Here is a 9,420-nt window from a genome sequence, read left to right as displayed (position 1 = left end):
AATGCACAGGACAGAATCCAGACTCAGAATGGATAACAGGTTCTTTTACAAAATCTCACTAATACCCTCGTGGGAGAGTCACCTGTCACTTCAGACCAACAAAATTCTACCCCATGAAACAGAGGGCCCCATTCACAAGGGAACAAGGATGCAGAAGAAGCTAGAATACCGATTCACAGCTTGCCAATTGACGTCCCCTCCGCCTCCAGGGGCTTGCTTCCCCAGTGCTGTTGGCGCTCTGCAACTAAGAATATTATTTCCATCTGGGTCCACGCTGCCGCAGTGCTTGGCATGGTGTGTTCCCCTTCGCTCTGCATGGCTGACTGTGTTCCCATACAGTCTTGCATATGAGCAGTGTCTACTGCAGCTGGCCCTGACACTCTACTTTCCAGTAAGTTCCCTGGGGTAGGAGCCACGTCTCCTCCAACTCAGAGGTAGACTCGGGTCTAGTTCACTTGATCAGACAGAAGTTTGTATGCTTGGCAGCATTTAGTGGATTTAGAACCCATACGTTAAAAGCAAGCAACTAGCGTCCTGGGTACCTGTGTAGGATATTCTAGCAGGAGCCACACACATTCACAAAATGAGCTGCAGAAATAAGTGAGATCAGCTGCTCTTGCATATTAATGTTACAAAAGCGTTGCCACTTCTTGATCTTTCACTTTGTCATCTGCTAGGGTTTGCTGGCAGAATAAGCAATAGTAGTCACCAAATTTAATTCCCATTCATTAAGTCAGTGTCTTTAAAACTTGGAAAATAACATTCTTAGGTTCTGGCTGGAAAACAGAACATTCAATTCAGTAAAGAAAAGATGTGAGAAAGTCTGGCCTGAGATTTAAGAGGTGAAAAACATCCATCCATTCACCCACCACGTCTGTTCTGGTACTGCCAGGCAAAGCCTCTGTGTTTGAAGAAGAGTGCTCGTCCTCCATTTAAGTGATTTAATCCAAATTGACAGGGATGTGTATTACTTTGCTATTATTTCTGGTGCTTATATTTTTCTTCAGATGGTGCGTCAACAGCAACTTCATAATTCGCTCTTTCCTGTGCTAGCTCCTTACCCACGTTTGAGCTGACTTTGATTGAAAAATGTCCACCAGAGGGGAAGAGAGGACCAGTGAGAGCTGTCCCTGCAGCTGGACTCCAAAACCACCTTAAATACTTTACCACGCTGCTCTTTCAAGAGGATAGCCACAGCTATAGCCACAGCTTGCCAGGAACCAAGAACAATGGAATCTCCTCAGAAACAAGCTCACGGTGCAATGAGAGAAACATCCCCTCCCAGCCCTTGGACAATGGTGCCTCCGAGAGAGAAAATGACGATGGGCAACTGAAAAGCAAATAGAAGTATCGAAGGTGCTTCTGCGTCTGCCCCAAGGGTCCACCATAGCTTTACTGGTAGAACTCTCCACAGCAGCTGCTTCCTGGGAAGAGACCATCCCTCTAACCCCCACTTTCAGGAGCTGCCCCCTCACTCCTGTCTGAGAACTTACTCACAAGTGTCTATGAGAAGCCTAAAAATAACCTTGCTCATTGGGATTTAAAGGCTCAAAACTGAATATTTCCCAGGCTTCACTCTACTCTGTTGAAAATGCAGATTTTTTTCTTTTCCTTGTCTCACAGAAGCTTGGGAAATTGGGACCAAAAGCAATAGGAGCCCCCAATGAGGGGGAGTAGCCTGACGGAACCCTTTCTGGGTCAGAAGGATGAACTCACACGCACCAATTTTCACCAGAATCATTCTCTTTGTTGATGATTCACTGGACATGTACATTAGTCAATCGCACATTAATTTCATAACTTTCCCATCATCCTTTACACTGCTCAACAAAATTCTACCACTATTTCCTATGTCACATGTGGCCTGCATTGACATGTCTTCCAATGGCTTAGAGTCTGGTATGGGAGGATGGAAACGAAGGCCCCCAAAGAGTGTAATAAGGCTTAAATAGAGAAGGAAAGAAAAAAATATTGATATCAGGAAGGAATAGGCAGCTTCCCAAAGGAGCAAATGCAGGTGTAGCCACCTGTTCCTACATCCTCCTTCCCAGAGACCCTGAGACCATGCTCGGCCACAGTGCAGCCCCCAGGGCCAACAGTCACCTCTTCTTGAGCGCAGAGCGATGGCAGGGTCTTGTCTGTGGCTCAAGGCCACCCAGACACATCTGCCCCTCAGAGGGGCAGCAGTACCTCTGCCCAGAGCTAGCAGATGCAGAACATCAGACAGGGACAGTGTTAGCAACTCTGTCCACAGGAAGCCGTCTGTGGTGTATGAGGCTCAGAGAGATATACCAGTCCTGTCCAGACAAGTTGATGCCTTACACAGCCAGGAAATTGTTGGTCTGCTGGGCCTGAGCTTTGTATGCATGATCCAAGTTTAGCTGCTGCAGGGCTGGCACATGGTCACCTATGCTCTGGGGGTGAGGGAGGGGGACAGTTATGACCTCAATCTCTTCATCGCTTTCTTTTCCCCAAGGTGGTCCCATCCTTCATGGAGAACACAGACAAAAGCCTGCCCCTCCCCTCCTGGGAGAATGAGGCATTCCAGCCCTTCCACAGAGGCTCCTGGAGTTTAAGTTCCGTCATGTGGGGACCGAGGGGCATCCTGGTGGCCATGGCCCACACCTCCTTCGAGGCCTTCAATATGCCAGTATTCTGACCCATCCTGGTGCTGTACTTTATCAGGCTTTTCTGTATCACTATGAAGGGGAAGATCAAGCACAGGATCAAGTATTGGTACATCCAGTTCACGCACAGCCAGAGGACGGATAGAGGCAATGATAGGAAGGTTATGAAATTGATGCACAATTGACTAATGTACATGCCCAGTGAATCATCAACAAGGAGAATGATGCTGGTTATGTGCCCAAGACATTTGCCAGGTAGACAAGCTGACTCCGTGTACCCCAAAAGCATAAGACAAGAAAGATCTGTTCATGGGGAAGAGAACGCTCACTAGACAGCTTCCTAACAATCCAGACAGAACCTACCAGTCCAGCTTCCTCCCGTCTAGGTGTCCAGAACTGTCAGAAATAAAGGTGAGTGATTTTGAAGTCATCTGCTTTGTATACTTGTGTTTTCAATTTCGTACAGACTACAGCACCCACTAGACATAAGAATCTGCACTCAGAGAAAGCCAACAGGAACAGAGAGAGGGCCAACAGGAACAGAGGACAAGAGAGGGGAGAGAGGAAGAGAGAGGGAGGGAGAAGGAAAGGAGGGAGAGAAAGAGAGAGCAAGAGAGAGAGAGAGAGAGAGCATGATGCCAGGTGCGCCAACTCCTTGCTCACTGAGACTGGAGCTCATCAGAGAGGTAGAGTTGCTGATGACAGAATCATTCCTAGAGTCCCATGTTGCAGTTGGCTCATAAATATTTGCTGGGTGGGTAAATAAAAAGACAGGAGGACAGCAGGAGAAAGGGAGTATGAGAGACTGAAGCAGATTGCCAAGAGAAATAGATCAGGTGGGGTCATCTGAATTTGCTGCTGTTTAACCCCTTTGATTCTGTTGAGACGGAAGTGGTCACTGAAGCCCTAGCCAATCAGGGCATTCAAGCCCAATATATCAAGATCCTCCGTGAGCTGTACTGCAGATTCACTACCAGGATCTCACCATTCTACAAAGAAGTGATCGTTGATGTCAAGAGAGGGGTGCGGCAGGGTGATACCATTTCACCGAAACTCTTCAGTGCCACCCTCGAGAACATCAGGCGACGACTGGAATGGGAAGGAATGGGAGTGAAGATAGATGGTCGGCAACTACACCACCTCCGCTTTGCTGATGACATTGTTTTAATAACACCAAACATCAGCCAAGCGGCACAAATGCTGGCCGACTTTGACCGTGAGTGTGGAAAGATAGGACTACAGCTGAATCTTACGAAGACAATGTTTATGAGAAACAGCCTCGTTCCTGATGCCCCATTTGCTCTCAACGGAACGACCATCTCTGAATGCAACAGCTATGTGTACCTAGGTCGAGAAGTCAACATGACAAATGACCTGGCACCTGAGCTGCGCAGGAGGAAGAGAGCGGCTTGGAATGCCTTCAAGAACGCCGAAGAAATAGCTAAGAGGACCAAGAACCTCCAGCTCTGGGCACATCTCTTTGATTCCACTGTTCTTCCTGCATTAAAATACGCCTCAGAGACCTGGACCCTACGGAAACAGGATGAGAACGGCTATTCAGGTTTCCCAAAGAAGAATTGAAAGAGCTATGCTTGGAATATCATGTTTCACTCAAATGAGAGAAAGAATCCGGAGTTCCGACATCCGTCAATGATCAAGAATCAGGGACGCTGTCTCATTTGCCAAGGTGTCGAAAATCAGATGGGCTGGTCACGTAATGAGATTTAAAGACGACCGCTGGACTAGAGCTGTTACCGACTGGATTCCACGGGATGTCAAAAGACCGCGTGGCCGCCCACCTACCAGATGGTCAGACTTCTTCATCAAGATCAAGAACGATTGGTTTGAGGCTCTTCATGTTCCCAGAGCGAACAGATGCCATTGGGCTACACTAGCACACGACAGGGACAAATGGAGACGTTACTGGCGCCCGCTCGAGCAAATCGAAGACTAACAGGAAGTTAAGTTAAGTGATTAAGTGATTTTTGAAAAACTTTTGGAGGGGTGACAGCAGCAGTGCTCAGGGCTTATTCCTGGCTCTACACTCAAGGATCACTCCGGTAGAGTTTGGAGGATCCTATGGGATCCAATCCAGGTTGGCAGTGCGCAAGGCAAGTGCCCTACCTGCTGTGCTATTGCTCTGGCCCCATCCTTCTTTGATCTTTAATATTATACTTTCATCTGGCCCAGACTCACAAATTGAAAATAGATAAGATCAGTCACTGCAACAACTTGGGGCACTTAGAAAGAGAAAAAACAGAGAAAGACCAAGCAGCAAGTAAAGCAAAAGGACAACGCTAGTGATTATTATAATAATGAAACACTTTTCATAGAATCTATGTACTTGGGGAAATACATTGCCTCAACCTCATACTATTCTATTAAAAACTCTTGCCTGAGGACATGAAGTAACAATCTACAGAAGATACACACAGCCAAAATGTACCTAAGAAATATTTAGTCTCACAATAATAAAAAAAACAAGGTCTCCAACCATGGGTAGCATTCCAAAGACTGTTTTTCACAAATAGTACATGTTTCTGTCAAGGGCTGCTAGGAAAAACATTTTCGGACATTTCTTGTAAAAATTAAATAAATAAATAGAAGCCATCTTTCTAGAGGTGCTTGTTACTCTGCAGTTTCACATCTAGGAATCTAACGGATGCAAACTTTTTTAAAAGCACATGTACACACAGAAAGATGTTTCCCACAATGTAATCTATCATATAAAATGTAAAAATAATCAAAATTTCAAGGAAAGGAAATTTCAGACTACTGGATACTTTTTTAAAGACATCCCCTTTTTAAAGATCATTTAGACACCGGGGACTGGAGAGGTAGCACAGTGGGTAGGGCATTTGCCTTGCACTTGGCCGACCTGGGTTCAATTCCCAGCATCCCACATGGTCCTCTGAGCACCGCCGGGAGTAACTCCTGAGTGCAGAGCCAGGAGTCACCCCTGTGCATCGCCAGGTGTGACCGAAAAAGCCAAAAAAATCATTTAGACACATAACAAGCACCTGCAATAGGGTCCCTAGCACCCAACCAACACTGATCCCTGAGCACAGAGCCAGGAGAAAGCCCTGAACTCAGTCAGGTGTGGCCCAAACACAAAAAAGAAAATAGAAAAGGTCGCTCACCAAAAATCTAATTTTGAAGACTAAAGTTTCTTGGTTTTAGACACATAAACGAATCTCAGACCCGAGCAACTTGCTGCAGAGATGACCCTGGGCTTTGCAATAGGTCTTTTTTGCCTGGCCACCCAGCTGGGGTGAGGTGCTGTCCCTCCACTTGCCCTCTAGGAATCCTGGCAGCTGCCATCTTCTAGAACTCAGTGAAAAGCTCCAGGTATGGGTGGCGGTGGCAGGAAACACCAGGCCTCATGGGATGGGGGGGGGGAGTCGTTCCTTCTCCTTACCCCTACCCCTATAGGACTCAGAGATGACACCCACGCAAGGCCACCATCTACTTAAGCTGCCACACAGTCATGATCCAAATTTTAGAATTAAAATTTTAGAATATTAAAATTTTAGAATTCCTTGAGCGTGCGGTTGCTCTCAAGGCCATGCAACATTATATTGTATCCATAATAAGCAATACAAAACACACTGTCTAACATTGCCTTTTCAGCAGTTATGAGTGGTGGTGGGACTGGGCTCAAATATCAAAGATAACCAAAGTAGAGAAAGAGAGTATTGTGCAAATTGTCTGCCACAGTCACAAACAAGGTTTGGAATGGGCGGGACACTGGGGACTTTGGTGGTGGAAAACGTGCGCTAGGGAAGAGATGGGTGTTTGATGTCTGTATGATCAAAGCTCAAACATGAAAGTTCTGTTACTGTGAAATTAATAAATAAATAAAATAAAATTTATTGCTTTTTTTTTCTTTTGCTGTTGAAGACACTGATAGATGACAAGTTAAGAGATGATAAGGAGGAAACATCAAGGCCAGGCAGGGATGTGGCCCAGAGGACAGGGGACATGTCTCCCATATAGAAATCCTTGGGTTCAACCCCTGACACAAGAAAAATAGATCAAATAAGATAAGGAGATATATATATGACTTACATAAAACTATATATATGTATATATATCACTACCACCCTGTTGTTCATCAACTTGCTTGAGCGGGCACCAGTAACCTCTCCATTCATCCCTGTCACGTGCTAGTGTAGTGAACCAAAACCCACCCTAGCAGGATTACAATCAATTTTTCCTTTGCTCTTTTATTTTCTCTTTTTAAAACAGCATGAAATACCTAAACAACTTCAGAGCAATGCAAAGGTGATTTATTTTTAACAAACTCTCCAGTGGTCAGGCAGAATGGGAGGCCATGCACATAATATGTCCTTATGGACGCCCAGATGCCTCAACACGAAGCAGATGGCCAGGCCTGGGTCCCTTTCTGAGGGCACACACAGCTTCTAAGAGGGGGCTTATGTCATCATTGCTTAACTTTACATAAATATGCAATTTCCACAGCTCTTAGTGGACACTGCCAAGGGCCCTTTCTACCACTGATCCTCCTCCATCTCACAGATGGTGACTTGAGAGTTGCCCTGGGTGTTGGGGGACTCTGGATCAAAGGAACACATTGATTTGGGGGCTTCCACAGATGTCTTAACAAGATGTGTGACCAATTTCAAGTGTAGCTGATGCTGACTGTCCCAGGGAAGAGAGGGCTCTAGAAGATTCCACCCACCCTCTAGGCTGACTCACCCAGCACCATTAAGGAAGTGGTGAGGTGAGGGGGTAGCAATGAGTCTCAAGGTGCACAGCCCCAGAAGCTGGGAGAGAGGCAAACAAGGTTTGAAACACACTGAGTCTACAAGGGAAATCTTTCTTGTCAAGAGTTCAACAAAAGTCTGCAACTGGGCCTCATCTTTGGGGACACCGGGAGTAAGGTTTACAGGAAGGAGAGAGCACTGGAAGGAAATACAACCTCATTTCCTGACTGGTCTCTCTAGTTCTGACCCACCTCTCTGGGTCAAATCCTCTCCCAGTTGGTCAAGTTCCACTGTCTTTCACTTTCACCTCAGATGCTCTGGCCTGAGATGGAACAACTGATACTGAGCCCCTAAATGTCTAGTCAAATCTTGGTGATCACATTTACTTCCTTTGTGGTATTTCTCTTTCGGCTGCCAAACCAGATTGAAGGCTCAGATTTTTCCCAACCTCAAGGATTCAAAGATGTGTTTCTGGCCCTTCAATCCCCACTGCACCAAAATCACTGTATCACTCTATCACTGTCATCCTGCTGTTCATCGATTTACTCGAGTGGGTGCCAGTGACATCTCCATTCGCCCCAGCTAAAAGAGATTTTAGCAGCTTCTCCTCTCACTCATCTTTCCCAATGCTGTCATATCGGAGGCTCTTTCAGGGTCAGGGGAATGAGACCCGTCATTGTTACTGTTTTTGGCATATCGAATACACCACAGGCACTTGCCAGGCTAATAATGCACTGTAGCACTGTCCTCCCGTTGTTCATCTCTTTGCTCGAGCAGGCACCAGTAACGTCTCCATTGTGAGACTTGTTACTGTTTTTGGCATATCGAATATGCCACAGGTAGTTTGCCAGGCTCTGCCATGTGGGCAGGATACTCTCGGTAGCTTGCCGGGCTCTCCGAGAGGGATGAAGGAATCAAACCCGGGTAAGCTGCATGCAAGGCAAACACCCTACCCTCTGTGCTAATGCTCCAGTAATAATAATAATAATTTAAGTATACCACAAAAAAGGGCTGGAGCGATAGCACAGTGGGTAGGACATTTGCCTTGCACATGGCTGACAAGGCTGACCCGAGTTCGATTTCTCCGCCCCTCTTGGAGAGCCCGGCAAGCTACTGAGAGTATCTCACCCGCATGGCAAAGCCTGGCAAGCTACCCATGATGTTTTTCATTTTTCATTTCATCATCCTGTTATTCGTCGCTTGCCTCGAGCAGGCCCCAGTAACGTCTCTTTCATCCTAGCCCTGAGATTATATTCAAGGCTCTTTAGGAGAATGAGACCCATCATTGTTACTGGTATTTGGCATATTTGGTACGCCACGGGAAGTTTGCCAGACTCTGCCCTGTGGGCAGGCTACATTCGATACATCATCGAATACATCACCCATGATGTATTCGATACCAAACACAGTAACAAGTCTCACAATGTTACTGGACCCACTCAAGCAAATTGATGAACAACAGGAGGTCAGTGACAGTGACCACAAAAAACCCCACAAACTTCTCAATCATACTGAATATACAAGTTTTGCATAAGATATCATTAAAATTCTAAAAAATACGCATAAAAGTAAAGGAAAGGATAAGGGAGGAAATTGTGTTCTTGAGTTAAGTTTTGAGAGTTTTTTTCCTCCTCAGCTTTAGATACGTCTTGATAGTCTTTGTGAAATATTCTAAAAAATATAATAACCCACAGGTGAGGGTGCCCAGAGGAAAGGAGCAGTGACTTGGAGCACCTGCCTTGCAAGCGTGTGGTCCTGGGTTCATATCCCTGGTGCTATCACATGTGCTCAGCACAACCCTGACAGCTCTTCCCCAGGTGACTGCCAGTGACACAATTGATTTCAGCTGCATGCCAGCTGCGTATGTGCGAGTTCCACAAAGGGGTGTAACCCTTGGTGAGCACCACAACCAAACAGCAGCACAGTCAGGAAGTGTGCCCCCCTGGCAAGCGTGTATGTAAACCCTGAAGTGACCCCCTGCTGAGCACGACAGTCAGAACCTTTGTGACTCGACCAAAGAACACAAGTCCTGGAGAACACGTGCTAAACTAGCGCTGCGTCCAAGT

The 9,420-nt window shown here is 46.2% G+C and overlaps 1 pseudogene; it reads left to right on the top strand.

The window, feature by feature from the left end:
- The first annotated feature begins 2,123 nt into the window (after nucleotides 1–2,123).
- LOC130041693 (protein RER1-like) lies at nucleotides 2,124–2,812 on the top strand (annotated as a pseudogene).
- The last annotated feature ends 6,608 nt before the right edge of the window (nucleotides 2,813–9,420 follow it).

Source organism: Sorex fumeus, unplaced genomic scaffold (genome assembly GCF_029834395.1).
Source record: "Sorex fumeus unplaced genomic scaffold, SorFum_2.1 ptg000002l, whole genome shotgun sequence".
NCBI classification, from domain to species: Eukaryota; Metazoa; Chordata; class Mammalia; order Eulipotyphla; family Soricidae; genus Sorex; species Sorex fumeus.
The sequence above is the reverse complement of the archived record's forward strand: the minus strand, read 5'-3'. Positions and strand labels throughout refer to the sequence as shown.